The sequence below is a fragment of the Lates calcarifer genome, linkage group LG20 (assembly GCF_001640805.2).
Source record: "Lates calcarifer isolate ASB-BC8 linkage group LG20, TLL_Latcal_v3, whole genome shotgun sequence".
Taxonomy (NCBI): Eukaryota; Metazoa; Chordata; class Actinopteri; family Centropomidae; genus Lates; species Lates calcarifer.
The window spans coordinates 10145256-10169396 of NC_066852.1; the positions used below are offsets into that span (position 1 = coordinate 10145256).

Below are 24141 nucleotides of genomic sequence, written 5' to 3' on the forward strand. Positions count from 1 at the left end.
CATGTAGCCTTGCTTATATTCTTTATTAGGCAACAGGGCAATTACCAGCCAACTATACATTCTACCATTTATTTTGTTGTAGGATCAGGTCAGCAATAAACTTAAGAGCACTTTTCCCACCTTATCCTTTTATCCTCCTTTCATCAAGAAACATGAAGCCTGCTCCATAGTGAGCCATCAAAAGAAAGATCCAATATTGTATCATACCAATGTGCTGCTGTGTGTGCAAGCACAAGTTCAATAATCAGTGACCCAGTTATTTTAATTGCTTACCCACAAACACAAGGAAGAAAAAAAAAAAGATAAATAGCACAGTGTTGTTCTTGCACCAGCATCTTATGCCATAAATAAGGAGGGTCTCCCCATTAACTAGCATGTGATCAAGGCACAAAATCATGAAAGAGAATATATAAACAGCCTAATATCCAGAACTATGTTCTGTGTAAAAACAAAAGGGCAATTCAAACACTTTCTGACCTAATAATAGAAAAAAGAAAGCTATCCAGGATTTTCAGGTACTCTGTAATAAATATAGATGTCATTTGCTGCTGTTTTTACAAACCGCATGCTTCATTGCAGTTTCATAATCGTTATGTTTTATTGAAATTCAGTCACTGCACAACATTTAAATTAAATGGCAGTAAATTATGGCTGGAGAGGCAGATTTGCAAGCATTGTCACTGTAACAAAACTGTGGCACACTCTGCTCTAGCAGCTACATGTACTGTATCACTCCAGTTTGTAGCCTGTCTTGCTTTTACCCCCCCAAAATAAGGTGGCAACATAAACAGGTTGGCACAGAAATTTCTGATGCAGCAAAAGCAGTGAGCAGTAGTGCCTACCACCAGCTAATCATGTGCTTGTGTTGCCTCCTGTACCACAGCTAACAATCAGCTCACTCAATTTAGTCTTTGGACAGAGGCATTACAATAGGGCTTTACTAGCTCTACCCCATTTCTTCAATCAGTCAGCAGGCAATTTTAGATTTGACCCGGGGCCTTCGTCATCTCGCTGTACTGTATTTTGCTTTCAGTCAGTTTGGTAGTCACCAGACCTTAAGATGACTGCTTTATTATCTGAGAGTAATGCATAAGTAATATTGGATTATTCATTTTTCATTGAAAAGGTCTGCAAAACAACACGTCCCTATCCTTATGTTATAATAAAATGTTAAAGAATCATGTTTAAATGTTGATTTAGTCCATTAGAGAAAATAGCCTGAGCATGAAAAAGAATTTGTTTGTAGCACAAGGCACTTGTGATAAGCAATTCTCTTTTTGTAAGAAAGTCCTACTTCTGTTTTAGTTTTGAAAAACTTACTAGGCAGCATGAACAACAGTTTGCCAAATGTTACCATTAAATATTAAATGTTTTCTTGTATATTTTTGCAGAGTAGGGTTTTGTGTTTCTTCTGCACTGAATAATGGGAATTCGCATATTTAGGTATAATGTGGACAACAAACAGATTTGTTTTTAAATGACCAAAAATGCTGCATGCTCATGTCAACAGGAGAAAGAACATGGCTGCAATCACAACAAGACCCTAGACAGCACCAGCACTGCAAATAGACTAAACACAGAAGCCAGTATACATGTTGGAAAACTATATAACCTGGAGGTTAAGATGATTATTTGTTGTTTGTGCAATGAAACTGTGATAATCATGCTGGATTTTAGCCTAACCAGTCTGTTGTCTATCAGTCTATAGTACAACAGGTTTTGCATTTGTGTGCTCTTTAGCGTTGTGTCGTGTGGAACTGGAGAATAAATCAAATTCATTTTATAATTTTGTCATTATGGATTTCTTTTTCTAATTTACAGCTCAAACTGCCAATTTCAGTTAATTGTCACAATGCCATGTGATCAAACTGAGAACATTACTCAAACAACACCAGAAGTTCAGCTCCCAATCTGTAGTCATAGTCTTGTCATTCTGTAATAAGTGACAAACATTAAGAGAGAGCCAACAAATAGAAGGAAATCTAACTTAGTATTAGTTGAATCTGACAATTGAGTATAATACAGATTATAGGTTGTACTGTGGTATCACTGCACAGTCACATCATGGTTGCTGATTTACAAAAGTATTCAGATCCTTACTCAGTACTTTGTAGAAGCCCCTTTGGCTACAGTTAGAGAATCTTCTTGGGTAAGTTTCTACAAGATTTGCACTCCTGGATTTGTTGAGTTTATCCCATTCTTCCTGGCAGATCCTCTCAAGCTCCAGCAGATTGGATGAGGAGTGTATGCTAACTGCCATCTTCAGGTCCCTCCACAGATGTTCTGTAGGGTTTAAGTCTGGACTTTGGCTGGGCCACTCAAGGACAGTCAGAGACTTGCCCTGAAGCCACTCAAGCATTGTGTTGTCTGTTTGCTCTGGGTCATTGTCATGCAGAAAGGTGAACCGCCGCCCCAGTCTCACGTCACATGCACTCCGGAGAAGGTTTCTTCAAATACCTCTCTATATTTAGCTGCATTCATTCTTCTCTCAATTCTGACCAGTGTCCCCTGTCAGTACTGCTGAGAGGCTGCCCCAAGAGCATGATGGTGCCACTACCACACTTTATGGTAGGGATGGTATTAGTCAGGTGATGAGCATTGCCTGGTGTTCACCAGACATAGTGGTTGGAGTTTTACCCAGAGGGTGCAATTTTTGTCTCATCAGACCAGAGAACCTTTTTCCTCATGCTGTCAAAGTCTTTTAAATGCTGTTTTGCAAACTGTAAGCAGGCTGTCATATGGCTTTTACACAAAGTGGCTTCTGTCTAGCCACTCTTATCGTAAAAGGCCTGATTGATGGAGTGCTGCTGAGATGGGTGACCCTCCGCAGAGGTCTTCTGAAGCTCTAGTTAGAGTGGGGTTAGATTGACCATTGGATTCTTGGTCACCTCCCTGACCAAAGCCCTTCTTGACAGGTTACTCAGTTTGACCAGAAGGCAAACTCTAGGAAGAGTGCTGGTGGTTCCAAAATTCTTCTATTTTACGATTACTGAGGCCACTGTGCTCCTGGGAATACTCAGAGCTTTAGACATGGTTTTATACCCTTACCCTGATCTATACCTCATCACAAAAATTTATTGTGGAGCTTTACAGAGAGTTCTTTGACTTGCTGGGTTTTTGTCCTGACCGACAGTGTGAGAGATTTCAGTTCTTGATTTTTTTAAACTGTTAAAATCCATCTGCTTATTGTAAAGAGTTCAGGAAGTGATCTTATAATAAGCAGTCTGTGTAAATAGGGTATTTATGCAAGATCATTTAGTAACCATGGTAACGTATGTACATCGGCATGAGTGCAGGATTGTCTCTGATCAATCAGACAGTGAAAAGCATGTATAATAGTGGTGTTTTGTGCTTGTGTTCAACATTGTGTGCTTTGGCACTTCCTCATTAAAAAGTGGATGACATAGTAATCCCTCCAGAAATATTTAGGTACGACAGGTACTCCTGTTTTTGATCTTTTTGATCCTATTTTTAACTGTTTGTATTTGTTCATATCATGTAGCCAAGTTGGAATCCCAATAATAAGCTTTTAGTGATATGTGAGAACACACATTAAATATACTGTAAATGAAAAAAAAAAGTAAAGTGCAGCATGATGTGCTGTCAGTCACAAGAATTTGATTACCAGGCGTGAATCCATAGAGAGCTGACGATGCAGGATGACACTTTCAAAAACTGTCCAGAAAATAACTTGACCTCTTGGTCTGTTTACCTTAATGCTTACTGCTCCAGGTTTGTTTGTAAACAGCCAATTTGTTGACAAACTGGACCAGAACTAAAAGGCAGCTAAGATGGTGAACACAGTAAACATTGTACCTGCTTGACATCAGCAGGTTTGTATTGTTATTGTGTGCCTGTTAGCATGCAGACAGTAGCATTCAGATCAAAGCACCACGGCACAGCCTCTGGCATGGCTGTAAAGTCTCAGTCTTGTTGCAGTGTGACAGCCTACAATACCTGTAGTTATTCATTAATGGTTATGCAAAGAACTGGCAGGCAAGGTTCAGTGAGATAATAGAGACTCTCATGCTTATCTCACATGCCTTAAGCAGTCAGTAAGTGTGAGGATCTCAACTGCTTGAAAAGCAACAACTGATCTCTGAGCTGGACCTATCTTCCCACACAGTGTGGGTTGGAGAAATGAGATGACGAGACGTAATACTTAATGTCCCTGCACATGCTGAGCATTCCACTAACCAAAATGTTACATGTTCACTTGCTTTTATGACTAATGTCTATTGACTGAGTCTATTGATTTGTGCATAGTATGAGTTTATGAGCCAAAGCTAACAGGGGATTCAAAGTTGTCTCATTTCTACTGAAAGTAGTAATTTAATCTAAATCCTCAAACATTAAATGCTTTGAGTTAAGATTGTAGCCTGTTAAGCTAATTAAACTAGTCCTATGCCCATGTGTCTGTATATGTGTATGTATTTTAATACAAAGTAATACAATATTACATATAATATTAAAATAAACTGCATAGTAATAACCCAATGGGACTTAGAGACCTGTGGTGAAGACCGCAGCAGTCAGCAATTTTGCTTGCAACTCAGACAATTGGAATCGGTAAGCTGACTAAACAATGAAGGGAAAGGTACATAAACACAAAGTAAATGAATTTTAAAGGAGATAAGTAATGATTCTCTTGTTTGTCCTTTCTCATTTGTTTGTATTTTTTGGTCTTTAACTAGACAGTTTGGTCCAGGTTTTTTTGTGCGTATGTTCCAGTGGAAGAACTAAAAGTGCAAAGATAACAGAAATCTGCCATTCCAGACTTTATCAGACATAATTGACATTTGCAACCTTTATCATGCTCCCTCCAGGCCCTGTGTGAATGAGTCGGCATCTGGATAGTGGCCTGTGACATTTAGACAACAGTTAGAGCAATTTCAGGAGCCATTAAAGCACTGGTAGTTGCTATAAATCCTTTTCTTTTTATTTGGACAGATTTCCAAGAATAATGTTGGTGTGTGGAATATAAAGCAACTAATTCAAAATGACAAAAAAAATAAATAAAAAATCAGTGAATAATTCATATTCAAACGCAAGTAATTACCATGCCAGATAAATCAGTAATTGTAACCATTAAAATCTTGTATCATGAATCCCATTGCTTTTTAAAATGCTGATCACGTGACCAAGATTGTTGATTATCAAAGGTGGCCTGTTGGGACGATTTGGCAGACAGCTGCTTGTTGGTGTAAAGATTTGACGCGCAGTTGCACTGCCAGCTGCAGAGACTGTTTACTGTAATAAAATTTTTTTCACTGAAACTAACTCCAGAGAATGAAAATAATCAAACATTATGTCACCTACATGCTTAGTTGAGTTACAAGCTTGTAATGAAATAAATAAAAAATTTTTTGCATTGGCTTCTATTACTACACTTTTAAGCTATTTATACAGTGGCTATATTTACTGGTGTGCTAACATGGATTTGATGGAGCTATATAATCAATTTCACCAGTGCATGACATAATAATAATACTATCATCAAGTACATGGTAATTATAGCTGTAGGCTCTTCATTGATCTCTGGGCAAAAAGGGCGATCCCCTTTCAGCTGCAGAATAATAGCTAAACCTTTAACCTGCACTTGAATCAATAAACCTGCAGGATTCCCCCTTCATTGTGAATGAGCAGTGTACCACCATTGAATACCCATTATGCATAGTAGTGATGAAATTCTGTCATTGTCTTCCTTCCTCGGAAACTTGGTGCATTGGATAAAAAGCTACAGTGTTTGATTTGTGATGAGCTGATTGTTCTTAATATTAATTACGTTCAGAAAACCAAGAAAATCGGGGTATGGATGAATAATTCATGTTTGTTTTTGAACCAGCCTTGTGAAACTGGCATTCACTAAATAATGTATGACTGTGTGTCTTTGATAATAGGGTTTGCATTAGAAGTAATATGCTTTCCTTCATTCCACAGGGCAGATTCTTGCCTGGGCTAGTTATTGTGCAAAAATTGATTTTCCTAAAACCCTGTGTGCCAAAAGACATTAGTCAGCTTTGTCTGGGAGCCAATGCTGTTCATAAGGAACGGCCCCACGTGTTGCCACTGGAAGGTGCGGGACACTTTTTAATCTCATATATGCAGCCCTGGTAAATCTGATTACTCTCATAATGAAGAGAAATTGCTGAACAAAGAGATCAATAAGATTTAAAGTATACAACCATCCGCAATGATGAGAAATCTACATTTTGAATTTGAATTAGGACCTCTGTTGAATGGGGTTTATAACATCCAAATGAGATTTCCTGGTACTAAGTGGCAAGAACATGAACCTTTAACAATTAGTATTTAAGATATCCCCCCGCTCATTGGAGCTTGAAGGCAAAGTGTGATGCACATATAATTCACTAAAGCGTGTGTAATTTAAGCGAGAGCTGAAAGAATTGCTTTAATGAGTGTTCAAACAAAGCAGGGAATTAATATGATGTGCACGCATCCAAACTTGTAGTCTCAATGGAAAATAAAACTGTCCTCTGGTAGAGGGAATAATTGTGTGAATAGACTGAGGTTAATATACAAGCATTGCTACTAACCAGCACTGGTGCAATGAAGTGGAAATATCTTTTATTACAGGTAAAATGAATGAATGAAATTCATCAAACCTGTTTGAAATCACATCCTCTTTCTCATAGGTGAATGTTTTTTTTTCCCTATTGTGACATTCAGCAAAAGTATTTTAAATACTTTAGAGTGAACAGAGACTCAGTGAAATGGTTGGATTTCAATTTGACATTTGTAGGTTTCATGATATTTTTAGATGCTCTGATACAAACAACAACATGACAAAGCATTGATCATTGTATTTGTCACAGACAGGGAGAGGGGGTAGAGAAGAGACTGACAGAAACAGATTTCTGTCAAAACTTGGCTTCATAATATGTCACGCTCAAATTCACAATTACAAACGCACTGACATAGAACTGGTTCATTTTCCCCATTTATTATTTCAAAGCTGAGATTAATCACATGGAGGGAAATAATGACTAAACCTAATCACAGACTTCGGCTTCTTGCTCAGCAATAATTACAGTCAGACTGGCTGCCCAGCTATATGATTTATGACAGAACATGATGGATATTAATGGATTTTGTAATTGGTGCATATGTTTATGAAAATGGCTGTCTGGCTCTGACAATATGAAAAGATGTCAGGTAAAGCAAGACTTGTTGTGAGATTGGCCAACTGTGGACAGCAAATGGACTGTGGTTGCACTTCCAAAAGATCAAGTTAAACCGATCCAGTAAACACATGTCCTTGCAATGTAAACAAAGCAGTGTAGGATTATATTGTAGTTGGTGCAGTGGGCTCGCTGAGTGACAAGTTGGCTGCACTGCAAACAACACTGAGCATCAACAGTTAGGTGCAGAACAGCACTGAAGTTGTATGAATGCTCCATTCTGGCAGACTCAGTACATTTAAACTCTCAGTTGTATTTCTGGGCAGACTTCTAAAAGAAACAAAAAAAAATTCTACTGGCTTAATTGTACATTAGAGAAAACTGATTTATGTCCATGTTCTAATTTCTGTCCATCTTGTTCTGTCCTTTTTACTTTGCTTTCTCAAAGCTTAAGATATTATTCTGAGATTTCCTTCAGGCACAGTAAGGCAGCATAATGCTAGGCATCTCAATGCACAATATGCAGTTTATACCAAAGATTGACTGACAGAATCCCACTCAAGTGCTGGGATAACCACACAGTATGTGATAGAGGCAGCTCCACAATGAATCTTGTGCCTCATTGCACCTCTATTTGACTCTTGCCTTAAAATGAACAACAAATCTTATCTTGGAAAAAGGAAGTACATTAAGAATGAAATGCATCAGAAATCAGAAATGTGTTTGAGTAATTCGGCTGTTTCCTTCAATTACTTTTCAAAGTAAAGTATTAATTCTAATGGACATTCAACAGGTGGAGCAGCGACTCCTGATGACAGCCTTTGCTTCTTTAAATGGCACATAGTCCAGTTATTTACAGGTTTTCCAGGACTGTGGGACAGTCTTTGTAATCAAATCCACTGCCTTTTAATAGGCACACTATACACTGAAATTTAGTAATGTAGGTCTAGCTTCAAACCAGTGAGAATGATCTACACACACATAACACTAACGTTACTGTGACTTTAATGTCACAGTGTGAGCACGATAGATAGTTAATAAGTGACAGGGGGTGAGAGGGTTTGAGTGATTTTTGTGAGGTGTACAATTACAGTATGGGCAGAGGAGACAGTGACAGACAAAGTTAGACTGAGAAGGACGTAGTGAGATAGAAAGGGGTTGAATCAGATGGGAGGTAAAGGTAGGTAGGTGGAGGAGCAGTGGCACACTGGCAAAATGAGTTCCAGAATGGTGTAAAAGGTGCTGGATTTGTAACTCCATAACCAGTATTCTGAGGTGTCACCCAGCAAGGGACACTGGCAGGATAAAGGGCAAGGACTTATCAAATAGACAATACTTTGGAAGTTTGGAAGTCTCTGCTATGGTTATACCCCCAATATTCTTGTATATTTAACATAATACCAAAAAGAGACTTCTGCTGCTTCTGCAGACACCATTGAAATAAGTGTTTTGTCAAAGTCGTCTGCAGACAAAAAGTTTCATTACAGCCATTTTGTTGGGCCTGGAGAAAACCCACAGGGCAATAGCAAACCATTATCATTGGCCTGGAATGGGAGCTGACATTCACAAGGTATCTTCAAAGTAATGAGGTGTAATACTTCACATTCAATAATAAGCCACTAGTGTAGCCTAGGGGAATGTAATATGTATTTTGCAAATGTCAGAAGACTGTCACATTATTACGTAATAAAGAGAATAATTATCTGCAGTTGATCTCAGCTGTTTTATTCTGATAATTGCTGATATGTTTAAATGCCTACAGTGTACTCGGTGTTTACCAATTACTGTATATTAAGATGGATTACGTGTCTCCACTTCCTCCCACTGTACAAAAATGAAGCCAAAACATCCCAGATACACACATGGCTGAGTGCTGCTAATTTTTTTTTTGTTTACCAATCTAGTGGCGATTGTTCTCTGTTAATGTTTTTACCATAACTTTGGATAAAGAGTTTGCATTAATGATATCACCCAGTAAAAGCAAAAGACAGGAAGAAAAAGGCATTGTGTCAGATTTATTTTAGGTAAGAGAACCTCTTCAATTCATAGAAAGACCTGATGGGTAAACTGATTCAGAAAGACAATGGCAACCGGTACCTGATTCAGATGACTGATTGACCAAATGAAAAGAGGCCAAAACTAAAACAAAACTAAACAGCAAATATGAGGTGACCACCTTCAGTATATATGCTTCTTTAAAAAAGGTGATTGCAGCCTAAAAACTGCAAACAGACCAGGGCTTAGACTTTCATAACAAGGCAGAGTAAAATTAGTATTGTCAATTTAAAGTATGTAACTGTTGCTGTGCCGGCTTTAAAGGTCAGCCACTGCCTGTGTGGGCGGTAGCCTACTGAACAGAGTCTATGTTTCCTCTACCTTTCCAAAACAAATGTCCATATGGAACAATTGAATAGCACAAATCAAAGGTATTATTTTTATTTGCCTGAAATTCATCCCAGTTAGAATAAATGATTATATGGACTGCGTAAACTTTGTATATACTGATCAGCCACAAAATTAAAACCACATGCCTGGTATTGTCTAGGTCCCCCTCGTGCTGCCACAGTTTTGACCCACTGGGGAATGGACACAGGACCTCTGGGGAGTGTCCTGTGGTGTCTGGCACTGGAACATTGGCAGTGGATCTTTTGGGTCGGGTGGGTTGCGGGATGGGGCCTCCATGGATGTGGGTTGTTCTGGTGTATCCCACAGACGCCCAATTGTATTGGGATTTGGGGAGTTTGGAGGCTGGGTCATTGCTTTGGGCTTGAGCCATCTCTGAGCAGTTTTTGTTGTGTGGTGGGTGTATTGTTGTGCTGGGGGAGGCAGCTGCCATCAGGGAGTTCTGTTGCCATGATGGGAGGCGTGTGTTCTTGGTCTGCAGCAACATTTGGAGGGTGGTACATGTCAAAGTAACATCCAGTTAAATGTCTGCCAGGGTTTCCCAACAGAACATTGCACTGTAATGAGATGATAAGTGCTGTTCACTTATCCCCCCAGTGGTTTTAATATTGTGGCTGATTGTTGTGTATACATCCATTTTATTCTGCCTTCTTATTTTTGTGCTTAAATTGTGTATTTAAATATCGCTCAGCAAACAAACTGGTGGCTGATGACCTAGCACATTGGGGGAAAATGTCAACAGTCCATAATGTTTATCCTGTAAAGACCAAAAAAAAGATCTGACAACAAAATATAATTAACACTACCAGGTGTTTGTGAGGGTGGCCAGGTATCTGCTGATGGCACAAGCTGCTGCAGAGAGCAAAAATATGTTACTGAACAAAAGAAGCAGTACTCAGTGAGGTGAAGGACAGTACCAAAAAAGGCCAGCAAAAAGTGTGTGGGAGGGAAGAAAAAAGTTGAGAGGATAATTATAATATTTGAGCATAGAAGTTAATTCCTGCGAACAGTACATAATATAACAAAATAATCTAAACCCAAACGTCCACTTACTACCTTTAGAGGTATTTAAACCACCAAAAATACATCCCCAGCCACAGTACACAATATTTCTCACCACCTTTTTTTTTTAAAAGGTCATGAAATTTTATAAAGAACATTTCATCACAGAAGATAGAGCAAAGCCCAGCTGTAAGTAGAGGGTAATTAAAATTAGAGAGCCAGATGTTTGCTGCTGCTATTTACTAAACATATCCCTTTGGCAGTTAAAGTTCCCTGCCAACATGAGGGATTTTTACTCCCCATGAAGTCAAATTCAGACATCAGTTCATGACATTTGGCTCATAAATATGGATGCAGGAGTTTAGGATATGAAGGGTGAAGGCCTGCGTCACATTGCTGACAGAGCTAGCCAACGGCAGCACTCATGGTAAAGTTGGTGACAACAAATGCGCAAAAAGTGATGAAATGCTGTATAAATTCAGTTTTCAACACACTGGGAATGTTGCCGGTTAATGTAGAAATAATTTGATGCAACTAACCACTTTGCTCTTTGTATACATGTTGACTGAAATGAGCCAATATCACACCATCAGAATTCATGTCTAAACGTTACATCTCAAAATGTAGATTAACACTCAACAAATATCACGCACACATGCAAATGGCCTCATTCTGCCGCTTAAATTATTCTATGACATAGATGTGCTAGATGTGAATGGCATTAATTAACACAGAAATCTTAAAGGCACAAGCCAAAATAAAAGCTAATACACCAAAATGTATTAGATCTTCTTTCAAGAATAAAAAAAATCTTCCAGACTGGCAACAGCATAGTGTTGTGTACTGACTCTCTTGCAATGATCAAAACCTTTGCATCTGACTTACCTGTACCTCTCATCACCATTTCACCCAGCTCGCTGAAAAGGCTCAGAAACAACCCTCAGCTTATATTTGAGATCCAGATTGCACTATGCCCTCAGCACTTTACATCCAGACCTGGAGTCCTTTGTCCACCCACAGTGCTCTGGCTAAGGTGATTTCCAAGTGGTTATTATTATTTTAGCCCAAGCCTATTTTACATAGTCAGTAATGGAAGATACTCGCTCATGCCCAGACCAGCCCTAATTCACTACCATTTCACTGCAACTCTATAAATTCACACTAACAACTGTAATGTACATACACTTGCATTTCATCACCACAACCAGGAAGCATCCTTCACCATGGACACTGTTCTTATACATGTACATACTTCCCACCTGCCTTAAATGCATATAGGTATAAGACAAATCAAATGTACAGTATTTAGCCAGTAGGAACAAGGTTCATTTTCTTTTAATATACTGGACACAATGTGATTTATACTTCTCCACATTAATGATCAAAAAGAGGCGAAGCAGGTAGGGTGAGGATGTAGGGTCCGGAATAAGATTAATCCTCTCCGTCCCTCATTCTTTGCTGGAGGCAGAGGTGGTAGTGCTTTTCCTTTGCTTGTGGTGCGTGGCGTGGTGAGTCACTCCACTCTTCAGCAGTGTGTTATAACCTGCTATGGTCTTGTTTTCCTGTCTTGTTTACTGTTCACCTACTGGGGGTTCGGGAAATCTCCTATCCCAGTTTTCAGACAACCCCTTCAGGCTAACTGATGCACTGTGAGGAGTGTGTCATCTGTCAGGATTTAGGGAGCAAAAAATGTGTCCTTTTTTTTCCCCAGTATCTCTCAGCTGCCCGCTATGCTTTTGTGTAAGTGTGTGGGCACCCCAGCTGGGACCTTATTCTCAGACCCCATATGCTTACCCCTTTATACTCCATATTCAGTATACACCATGATATTTGGTCGACCCAAGTCAAACCAATCTTACTGACCTGATAAGTCGAAGATGAGTTTAAAGGAATAGTTCAGTTTGTTTGTCATTTGCATGTACTCAGCTCCAAAACATTATTGCATGTTCATAAAACAGATATAGATGAGATTTAAATATAATTTGCATATAAATATGCATTGTGAACAGTGTCTCACTCCACCTTAAGTCCAAGCCGAATTGCAATCTCTGGCAACTACTCCAACACTGTGGATACACAGTCAGCAACAACAGAAAAAGTTCTTAATCGTAAGGACTTAAGTAGCAACCCAATAACCTAAAACTATGTATTTTAATTAAAATGGTCCATTAGTCCTATAATAACTTGAATATACCACAGAGGTCAGAATTGTCCTATTTTTTCCATACAGCCAGTTTAAGTGATTGCAGCATTTGTGTATTGACTCAGTTTTTTAACTGAGCATGCTTCACCCATGCTGTAAAGTTCAGCAACAACACATTCCAGTCCTCCGAATTAGAAATTTCACTTAATGAGCGCCATTTAAAATGTAACTGAGCAAGCCAGATGATACACCCATGGTTCCTCGCTCAAAGCTACGAAGAAAAATCTTTGCATGTGTTGATCTTAAAAGGCTGACCTACTTCCACAACTAGCAGACAGGACAGTTTTCTGAAGTTGAGATGCTAAAACTGGATTCTGGCAGAGTCCACTGACAAACAAAAAAATCTTTGCGAGTCTTCCAATGTTTGCTTCAAAATAACTTCAAGCATGTCGCATCAAGTCCACATTACCCTCAGACAGTAATATTTCCAAGTTCAGTGTCAGAGGAGTCAATTTAGTTTTCAAGCAGGATGATTTTTACTGTGTATTGTGTCTCTGTGGTATCACTCAGCCCCCAAAACCCCAGTGCTAGGATGCTGTGAAACTACAGGTTGACAAAATATCCATCTAATAGTCTCAATAAAAAACTTGTTTGAAGGAGTACTCAGAGGCAGGCTCATGTCATAGGATAAATCAGATCACTGCTTTAGTATGATTTGGAAAAAAACTACAAGATAACAGCGTTTGAATTCACTTTAAATCATTGTGCCCTAATTCAAAGTGAGGGGAAGTACAGATACTCTACAAAAATGGAGTGTAGCGATGGGAGTCAACCGTGAACAGTAGTGAATTGACTGCATGTATATAGTGCTTTTCTAGTCCACTCAACGTGCTGTATACTACAAGACCAGTCACACACAGCATCTCTATACATAGCACTCATTCATAAGTGATGGCACAGGGTCAGTTGCGGTTTCAGTACCTTGCCCATTTTGACGCGCAGACTGGAGGTGCTGGGATTGGATCCACTGACCTTCTGTTTAAAGGACGACTCACTCTACTCCCACAGTACACTGAACTGAACTTTAAAAAAAACTGAACTGAACTGACACATGGCTGACCATTCTTACCCGTATTTAACATCCAGTCTACACATATATAGTATTTGTCCTGGTGGTTGACTTCTTTGTCACTGCTTCCATTTCTAAATAAATGTATTGTGAGAACACAAGCAAATTGTGAAGAACATTTCCTTACTAATTTTTAAAATCTGACCCCATTCTGTGCTAAAACCATTCTTGGCAGGTTACCACCAACAGAGGGGATTACAGTTGTTTTTGCTGATGTTTACTATATTTATGGGCTTGACTTGGACATGGATAATTAAACAGATTTTTCATTGTTTGCCCAGACACAGTCAAGGTTAAAGTTCCTTGCGTGTGGAAAAACCTGTTTTCTCACTATGCTAGGACCGAATCCAGCTAAGGCTTTCCCACCTGTCTACCCTATTCCCTTGCTATTTTATTTCCATGCCTCAAAAAAGAACAAAACCATTTTAAATTGTGAGTGTGCCAAACTGTGATAGGACCCACAAAGTGATGCTGCTTGTGCCAAATTTGTCATGTTTATCTATTATGTCAGACACACTCTCTGGCACCTGGTGTTGCCCTTTACCATATTTGAGTGTTAATACCACACTAGTGGAAGCTAATGGTGCCCAAAATATAGCAGACCTCCACACTCTGCAGCTAAGCATTTAATTAAAGGTCCAGTTAGTGTATGTAATATTGCACTCTCATTTCTCCTCAACGCTCTCCTTTTTATTGTCTGTTTCCTCCAGTGAGGGGGGCTGGCCAGTGATGCCAGGCCAGGGTTGTTTCCGCAGTAATGAGCTGTCAAGGATATAAAGAAGGCTGTTCTTTTTTTCCTTGCATATCTCTTCCTTCCAAATAGGGACTGCAGACGAGAGAGCTAGTCTGGCAGCAGCATCTGTGGAGAGCATGCCCTGGGGATTCTAGTGTCACAGATGCAGTTTAAGAACCACGTGAATGGAGAGGCTATCCCAGACTGCAGGCTGTGGGACTGGCATGATTAGACCTTTTAGATGTTGTCTGTTGAATGATAACAGGGTTCTGAGGTGCTCAGAAAGACTGGTCTAAAGGACTGATTTAATTTGCCAGCCCCTAATGACGAAAATAATTTCTCCAATCAGCCTCTCCTCTTTTGGGTTTGCTGATATGTTTCCCTTTGATTGTGTAAGTACTAATTGTGTCTTTCATCATGCATTTCAGCTCGCCTCAGAGCTGCACACTTGGTCACCAATAACATGCACAGTTATTAAGGATAGTTGGAGATGAAATTCAATTATTTTAGTTATTCCTCTCTGTCACACTGTACCAGTGTCACACACACGTGTGCTGCTTTCCATGATTCCATCATACTAATTCTTAGCTACACACTGTAGCTGATGTGAAAATCTAACCGAAATCATAATTACGATCTGAATAATTTTGATTATTTGCATTATATCTGTAAAATGGGCTCAGAACTGGTGGTGAATGATGTAACATTGACATCAAATTCAGACTCATGATTTGCTTTAATTGGTTGCATGACCACCTACTGTCATTTTAGCATGAACAACATTCTTGAGACTGAGATAAGACTCAAACCCATAAGGAGCTACTGTCCTCCCACTAGTATAGATGGCTTATGCATGTGCAACTGGTTCCAGATAACTAGGTTAAAATGACTGAGTTTCAAAAGTTGAATAAACTGGATGAGGAAGTAAGTCACTGTGACAGAAAGCTTCACTTGCATGAATCATGACTATATAGTTATGATTAATGAACTGAGACTATATAGGCATGCGAGTGAAGTGACTCAGTGAACAGAGATGAAGCAAATATCATACTGGCAAATCACATGCTATTGATAGAATACTTCACAGCCACAGCGTACGGTATATGAATTTGTTAACAATTGCTCTTGACTTTCATCACTCTCAATTCCTGATTCAGTCTTAAAGTTTTCAACAGTTTCCAATCGTTACTGCTCTGAATATTGACTTGTACTCTTTCCTGGGTGCTGCTTTCACTGTGTGACTGACAGGTCATTAATTAGCTGGTTCGAGTTTGTGCGATTTGTTGAGCTCTGTCCAGTGCTGAGCAACTCAATGAGCATTACAAGAGAAGGTGGTCCATTCGACTGAATTTTTCACTACGAAAAATAGGAAGGAGAAATATCGAGTGCAGGATGCGGGAGCTCCATTGATGGGGTTTCTTTGGAGCTGCTTTGAGAATCGGCAGTGATACTGTATTTGTTGCATATAATGCAGTATTTTAGTGCTGTACCTGTAGCTTTAGGCAGCTTGTATAATGTATAACAGATTGTTGCCATCTTTAAGTTAACCAGTCACTGCAGGCATTCACTGCCTCAAGTACAAGCATACATACACACACACACACACACACACACACAGTGAAATAGAGATTTTATGTTGCCATTTATAGGGTGGTTGTGCTGAATCTAATTGCTACATGTAATGCATAAGCCAGTAATTTGTCATGTTTATTTGTGCTTGGTCAGTAATAACTGCAAACAAACTTTCCATTTGGTTACATTTTAAGTTGTCGTGTCTAAGATGCTCTTTAGGACAAGTAGTTCAGTTTTTTTTTTTTTTTTTTTAAGTATAGTTTATACTCTGTAACTCTTAACACAGAATGCTGTAGTTCACATCTTGCTGTAACAACCTTTGCCATGTGCATTTGTTTTGTAAAATATTGGAGTGTTTTTCAATTCTAATATAGCCTGTGTGGTTTCATTTGCACCTAAGAAATGCCCCTATTATCCTGGTATCTGGACATCTTTGAGAAAAACATGGATATTATAGTGTTTATATGAAGACATAATATCATCACATTAACCTGCCGTACTATCAAGAGTTCAAACTAAAAATGAGATAACACTACATCAAATAAAACAAACAGAGAAAACCCAAAAATGTGAAAATACATTCAGAATATGGGAACTTTTGACACCGTGATGATCAGTACAGGTAGAAAATACTGAAAGTGCTCCTGCTGCTCATCTTACAATGTCAGGCTGTGGCTGAAATCAAATTAATTTTCCACCCGGGATTGCCATATCACTAGCCAGACAAGAATGATGTATTGCACTTGATATTCATTTTCCATCATCTTTGGCAATCTTTGCACTTTTTGGCAGGCTAATAGAGGTCTTTTAAGAGCAGGGACATCATCCATTTAAAATTCAAGATAACCACTTGTGTTACATAAAGACAATCTATGTGACTGCAGGGACGTTCCCTTTTAGAAGCACCTGTCTTTTCGTGTTTACAAACCAGTGTTAAATGGAAATCTGCTAAAAATAATGATTCACATTTCTAATGAGGTGCATCAAAAATAGAAATAATAATAATAACTCTAATACTGTGTTTGACGCTATGACTGTGACTAAAAGTAATTAACAGCTTAGGGGTTATTTCAAGTAACAAAATCAGTATTAGTCTGGGTTTATCATGATCTGACAAATCTGAGCTTCTGATGCAAGAAGCCAAGAATATTTAGCCAAAAATTATTTATTTCCACCGAACTTAACAAATCACTCCATCAGCCATTGCACTTGGGAATGTGTAACTCATATTGTTGATGAAAGATACTTAGATTTTGTTTTATGAAAAATGTGGTAAATTTTAAGTCACTTCATGATTTTGTTATAATTAAGCTGGGAATCTGAAAGTCTGTTGATATGCCAACGGCAGGATGAGTGGGATGGTGATGACAATGTACACAATCACATCATGATGTGGTGAGAAATATTCATGTTAGTGTATGAGCAGTCAGTCAGTTCTGCATCAGAATCAATCCATGAGAAAGGCTTTTCCCCTCACATACAATAAATGCATAGGACATAAAGCACCACATTTTTCACACTCAATAGGAATACAATTGAAAGGTGGAGAACTCCTCTCTTAAATTAACACTAAATTGGTGAATACTGTATCCAAAAGTCATTTTATTCCTTTTCAGATAATGCATGCCTCTGAGGTACTGCGAGCAGAGGTGATGTCAGGACAAAATAAACAGATGGTTATATCCTAACGGATATAACCTCAAGAGAGGCAGTGACAGACATATCCCCACCAGTCAGAGCACACTGCCTTACACTGTGCAAATAAACACAACGCATGCCCTGATATGATACTCCCATGGGGAGGATATGTTAAGACATGTTCATACAAGAGTTAGGCTCTGTAATGCTGCATGCTTCAGTATTTGTTGGATGCCGTGTAAATTGGAGAAAAACAAAAGGAGAGGATTAGTTTGCAGTTGATGTGTGTATATATTTATGTATATTCAATAAATAGAAAGATTTTTTTTCTCCTTTTTTTTATTTCAGTCTATTTCATAGATTGCATAATTGTCAGGGAGAGGAGATGAGTCTGTTGTCTTTCAGCAGTAATCACATTTTAATTGTCTATAGTCATTTCCGTCAGTCAAATGAGGCTGAAAAATACATCAGGTACAAACCATAGTTTAATGTGAGCTATATCTGCATAATTTACATTCTTCCCTAAAACATGAACCCTCATTATTATTTGGACAGTGCATACAGTTTTTTAACAACTAAAACCTCTGTTGCTGCATAGCTGTTAAAGCCATTGTTGTCAAAAACTGACATTGCTTCAGATGAGGGATAGTTAATTTCTCTAAAAGCGTGTTCCCTTGATTCCCCTCTCTTAACTTTCCCCCACATTCCTCCTCACATCTTCAGTGGACGTGACTAAGATGCAAGGAAAAGACACAAGTGAGGGAAACGATTATGGGAAATGGGATGTACCCATAATCATCTTGACTGGCTCACTGCCCTTAAAGCTTGATTCCCTAACCATGTATGGACACACAAACAAGCAATGTGTGATCTTGGTGCAAATCAAGTGTGTCGTGTTTGTTCGAAGTGAGAGTTTGAGGGGTGTATCCTCATTCTTTGTGAGCCAATCAGACACCAGACTGCAGTTGTGTTTGGCAACTGGCAAGTGTGAATATGTGACATACAAGTGTGAAGCAGGACATTTTTAGAAAATGACATGCACATTCAGTTGGCTTTCCCTTAGAAAAAAAGACGGTAACAAAAAGACATTCAGCAGGTGGTAGATGATGCCTCTGTGTACTCTACCTGGTCCTGCTTGCTGAGGGAATCTTCTGCAAATTTGGAGATTTTTATATAACAGAGTGTCTCTTTGTCCCCCTCACCTGCTTTCCAAAACCTCAGATGTGTTGTGTAAGCATGTCCTACTTCCTCTGTTATTGTGCTTGTTCAAATCTTATTTTGGAACCTGAATTACCTGGAACGTGAATTACGACAATCACCAGTCAAATACAGTTTTCAGACTATCTGGGTTATAGATGACAAAATGCATTCAGCATGCCCGAATTTTGACTTGGTATGTCAGTGTTTGGTAGTTTGATATTCCTTTTTAAATCAGTGTCTGTAAATGAAACAGTCTTTCACATGTGTCAGGTTTCATCATTTAGGCAGGATTATGGTAAATGGATGCATTGTATAGGATATGCAACAGATGTATAGGTTTGGTAACTAAGACAAGGAGGTACAGATGAAATGACAACCTTATATTATGTTAAAGGACTACATAGGGAAGTGAAGCCAGTTACTGAGCCATCTTCAATTCCTCATGCTACAGGGGCTAATACTGTGGAAGTAGGTCTATGTGGAAATGGAAAGTGGCTTGAGGTTGAATGGATCATACAAGACATCTCTCAGCGGCTGTATATGAAAGTTTGCTTTATGGCCGGAAACCACAGAGAGGACAAACAAATTCTGCTTATCTGATCTGATTGTTTGCTGTCGTGTGTATGGATTGTTCCACAGCACTGCCACCAATTACTTAGAGGCTCGTTAGCCGGCACCACAGCTGTTACACTCCCCTCCCCTCCAGACATAGTGGGATGCTTATAGCTTCAACAGAAATGCAGGCTATTATCTGCTGTTATGTTATCAGACATTCACTGGTATGCTCGTAGGGCTAAGACCCTGAAGCATATCTGTGCCGTTAGCTGAATACTTAGTTTAACTTTAAGTGATAAGGAAATTGTTTTATGTGTAGTTGTATTTATTTATTTATTTATTTTTGTTTATGTGTGTGTGTGTGTATGTTCTAGTTGGCTGACTGTATTCCAGGTGATGGCCCAGTTATTGCTTCAGTGTGAAGCAAACACAAATGCTCAAAAAGCTAAAATATCTAGTTGCATTAGTCAACTTCAGCATTATTTAACAACAGGGAAGTACATTATTAGCTCCTATAAAACTTCTCATTTTTCTTACACACAAAAGCATCACCTCTCAAAATCTGATACTGATGACATCAAACAGTTAAACATCTGGGAGGTGTAAATATAGGCCTTTGTGACGTTACATGTAAAGTGCTGCCTAAAATTATACATCAAAAAACTCTTTGTCATTAGGAGACATTTATGCCAACATATATAATGGAATTTGGGATTACTGTATTTACTAAACACTTCACTGATTTATTTACAGTGCCTTATTTGTGATGCCGTTTAGTTTGTTAAAAGACAGAAAACTAAACAGGTCCATTTTTTAGTTTGAAAAACAACAACAACACAAAAACCCAAACGACCAAAAACATTACATTGCAGTAATGTTGGCTAACAGAGAAAAGGGCAGTGGTGACTGTAGCCTCTTTCTTGAAATAGGTCAAGTTCATCCACCTACTCACTATATCTTCCTAGTCTTGTAATTCTGTGTAATATGAAAGAGTTGCTGTACTCACACAACACAGACACAAACAAACATAAAACTATGGCGCTCTAAGAAGCTTTTGGCCACTTTGAGCTGGCCAAAAGGGTTGGTTATTCAGCCCACTTTCAGTATTCAGACTACTTTAAAAGGCATTGTTTACAACATGTTTACAGCATTGCAATTTAAAATGTGTATATAATGCATGACCACTTTTTGACAAGACCTGCTGTATCCCTTTTTGCAGTAGCTGGTATCATTAAAAGACTTGCAGATAAATGAGATGTTAGGTGGCAGGAGTGCTGTAATGTTTTTGAAACACTATGCTTTCTCCCCCCTTATTACTGGAAAAGCACTGATTTTACCGTGTAATGCACATCTACTTTTTACATTGTTTAGCTACACCAAGACTTTTATGTGATAAACTGATTAAGTGTATGCTGGGAATCCACTGCCTCTGGTGTTTCTTTTAACTAAGAATCACTACAATAAATAGCCACATTACCATCTCCTGTGTGGATTAAATGCATTTGTTGTCTCATCAGCAGTGACAGTCAACTAAGAAATGGCACATGCCTGTCACTCAATCAGGCTTCATTTACAGTCAGCAAACTTAACACTTTTAATTACAGTGAGATACCTCAAGTAAGAAAATATTGTTAGCATTTTGATTTGAATTCAATAAGGGAACTGCTGCTAAATTGAAGAAAACAGACACCACCTGAGCTGTTCAATAGATGCTATTAACTGAACATGCCTCCTGATTTCAGTTCTATTCAACTCAGAATACAAGAGTAAAATGGGCACACATTGACATGCTCCAAAACTAATGAGACAAAATTTATTACAAAGTATTAAAGTACTGATTAGTTGAGCTGCCAATCAAGAGCTCATGTTTGTTTCCCTTTTGATTTTATGTGTATATATGGATGTCAGATTAATGACATGTATATGGAATTACCATTTCCTTTCTAATAATCTAAATTTCTGTTCCAGACTCCACTGTTCAGTCCAACAGATGGCATCAACACACTGCAACAAGAGGGCTCAGGTAAGTGTTGACTGGCTGCACAAACACTAAATACTTGAGCTTAAACCTGCAATGATTTTTTTTGGCCACCTGGGGGCAGTGCAACAAGCTGAAAACACAACATTGAGATATTAAGACTTTGTAAAGTTAATGGTGAATGTTTTCCATCCAGCAGACATCGAACAACATTAGCATTCATTTGAAGTCTTGTTTCTGGACACTGGGAAAGTGGAAGTTCAATATTCTCTCTCCTCCTAAATGTCTGGTTTTTGGCCTCCGAAAAATATATGGCTCTTAGCTGCTAGATGTCTACCAATGAGCCTTTAAATCTGTCCCTTGGCTGTTTGATGCTGGGAAGGTTATGTACAATGGTTTCATCATGACACGCGTTTGTTACTAAAAGCAATGCCTTTTTTTTATTATACAGTCATTTCATTCAGTGTTCTATCCTGAATCTTGATCTGGAGGAGAAGCATTGTTGCACTGACCTCTGTGAGTTGAAAGATTAAAATCGCCTGTGCCTCTAACCGCACCCATCATCACTAATTTTTATTCCTTCATGACACCTCTGTGGAAATAGTGTGACACTGTTTGTGATTTTACAGGTGTTTAACCAATGTTGATGTGCGCATTTGAAAACCAAACGGTTAGAGCTAAATTTTACCACACAGCAGTTTCCTTCTCTCTATCAATACCACACAAAGTGGAAAATCATAAGGTCAGCTTGGTCTGCTAGACTCAGTATTACATTACAAAGATCACTGCCCAAAGTTATTTTCACTAATACATTCTGTATACAGTAACATAACCACTGATTACCATGCTGAAGCATAAAGTAGAACTATGTTATTTTTTCCAGAATGGAAGCATGGGCTACATTCCTCTGAAAGAAGAAAACTTTCCGAATCAGAAGAACTGACAGCATTGGTAGTTGAATGAGTTCAGCAAAACTGGTTTTCGTGTTATCATTGACTTTGACTGTGGATGCCCACTGCAGCCTCAGAAATCATAGGGTCAGCATAGGCTCATCAAAACTGGAAACTTGAGGATTGAGCATCTGCATGAGAAATCCCGATTTCTCATGCAGATGCTATTTTTTTCATTTCACATGATAGGGTCTGAATTTGATGTCAACATGTGCCAGCCCACCTTGTGTCAACAGTCCAGGCTGCTGCTGGTGGTGTAATGGTGTGGGAAATCTTTTCTTGGCCCCCAATTATTGTTTTAATGCCACAGCCTATCTGAATACTGTTGCTTACCATTTGCAACCCTTTAAGGCCACAGTTCATCCAACTTCTCAAACTGGTGAACTCCAGTGGCCTCCCCAGTCAGACCAGAATCTCAAAGTGATGTTTCCAACATTTTCCAACAGCAACAACAACAATTGAAGCTGATTTAAGTGCAGTGGGAGGTCCTGCCCAGTATTAGTAATGTATTCCTAATAAAGTTCTCAGTGAGTGTAAGCAGACAACGGGATCAGTCAGTTTTGGAATGTGTTTCGAAAAGACATGGGAGTCTTTATTTCTGCTCTGTAACTAAAATTCATTCATCATTCATCTCAAGCAACACATCCAGCACCTGTCAATTACGGGTGCTGATTAGTGACAGAACTATCAAGCATGTACATAACACGTTTTAATTGACATCAGCCTGCACGTCAAGACTTGTAAGCACTGATTAAATTTTGACAGAAAGTGTGGACACATCCTGAGTGTGATCTATGTGCTATGTAATCTGTATGTTTGAGAATTTGCAACTTATATTATACACTTATATTATAACTTATACAAGTTGTAGCATTTCTTTTCCAGCCATCTTCAAAGCTGCACATTGCACAGCGCAGATTTTGCAGTTTAACGCCCCCCATCCTCCTCCCACCACACACACACATACACACACACTTTGTGTGTCACCCTATTACATCCCATGTTTTACAGTAAGAAATGTCAAACTCATTCCCCTTGTTAGGCAAACTTCACCTACAGTAGCACTGGCTGTAAACTTCTAATACGGGATGAGTGATTGCTTAACAGCCAGTGCAACAGTTACACTGTTATTGCTTACATTCACTGTGTTAATTTTAGGGTGCAAGATTATAAAGTTGGAAATAAAGAAGAGATGTAAAGAGTTGAGAAGATGGGCATAGGAAGCACAGGATTAGGAGCATAGTAATGAACACAAAGAGAGCTGGAGGACAGAAATAAATGAGAGGAACAGAGAAACACAAAAGGAAAGGAGAGGCCAGAGGAGAGAATTACATGCGAAAAAGGCACAGAGGAAAGATGTGAGGTGAAGAATACAACAGGAGAAAACAAAAGAGAAGAGAGGAGGAATTTAAAAAAGATAAAGACGCAGAGTATTACAATAACAGGAGGGTGGGAGAGAAGTGGAGACAAACAATCGAAGTGTCTAAAGAGGTGTGAATAACAAAAGGTAAAAATTCGAGAAGACACAAGACAAACAAGTGAAAGGATGTTTGAGAAAATTTCAAGGGGACTGAGAAAATTGAACAGTGAGAGGAGAAGGCCGAGCTAAAGTTAAAAACCTGTAAATAGCATAATAATAGTGAGTCAACAACAAATGTAATTCTAAATGAGCACAAGAGCACATATAATCACTTGT

General features: G+C 38.7%; 1 long non-coding RNA gene across 1 annotated transcript in view; it reads left to right on the top strand.

Annotated features, from left to right (window-relative positions):
* Positions 1-21604, top strand: part of LOC108893255 (uncharacterized) — a 66066-nt gene extending 44462 nt beyond the window's left edge. The window contains exon 3 of the long non-coding RNA XR_001962630.2: positions 21486-21604. This is a non-coding gene — a long non-coding RNA (uncharacterized LOC108893255). The remainder of the gene's footprint in view (positions 1-21485) is intronic.
* Positions 21605-24141: the final 2537 nt, after the last annotated feature.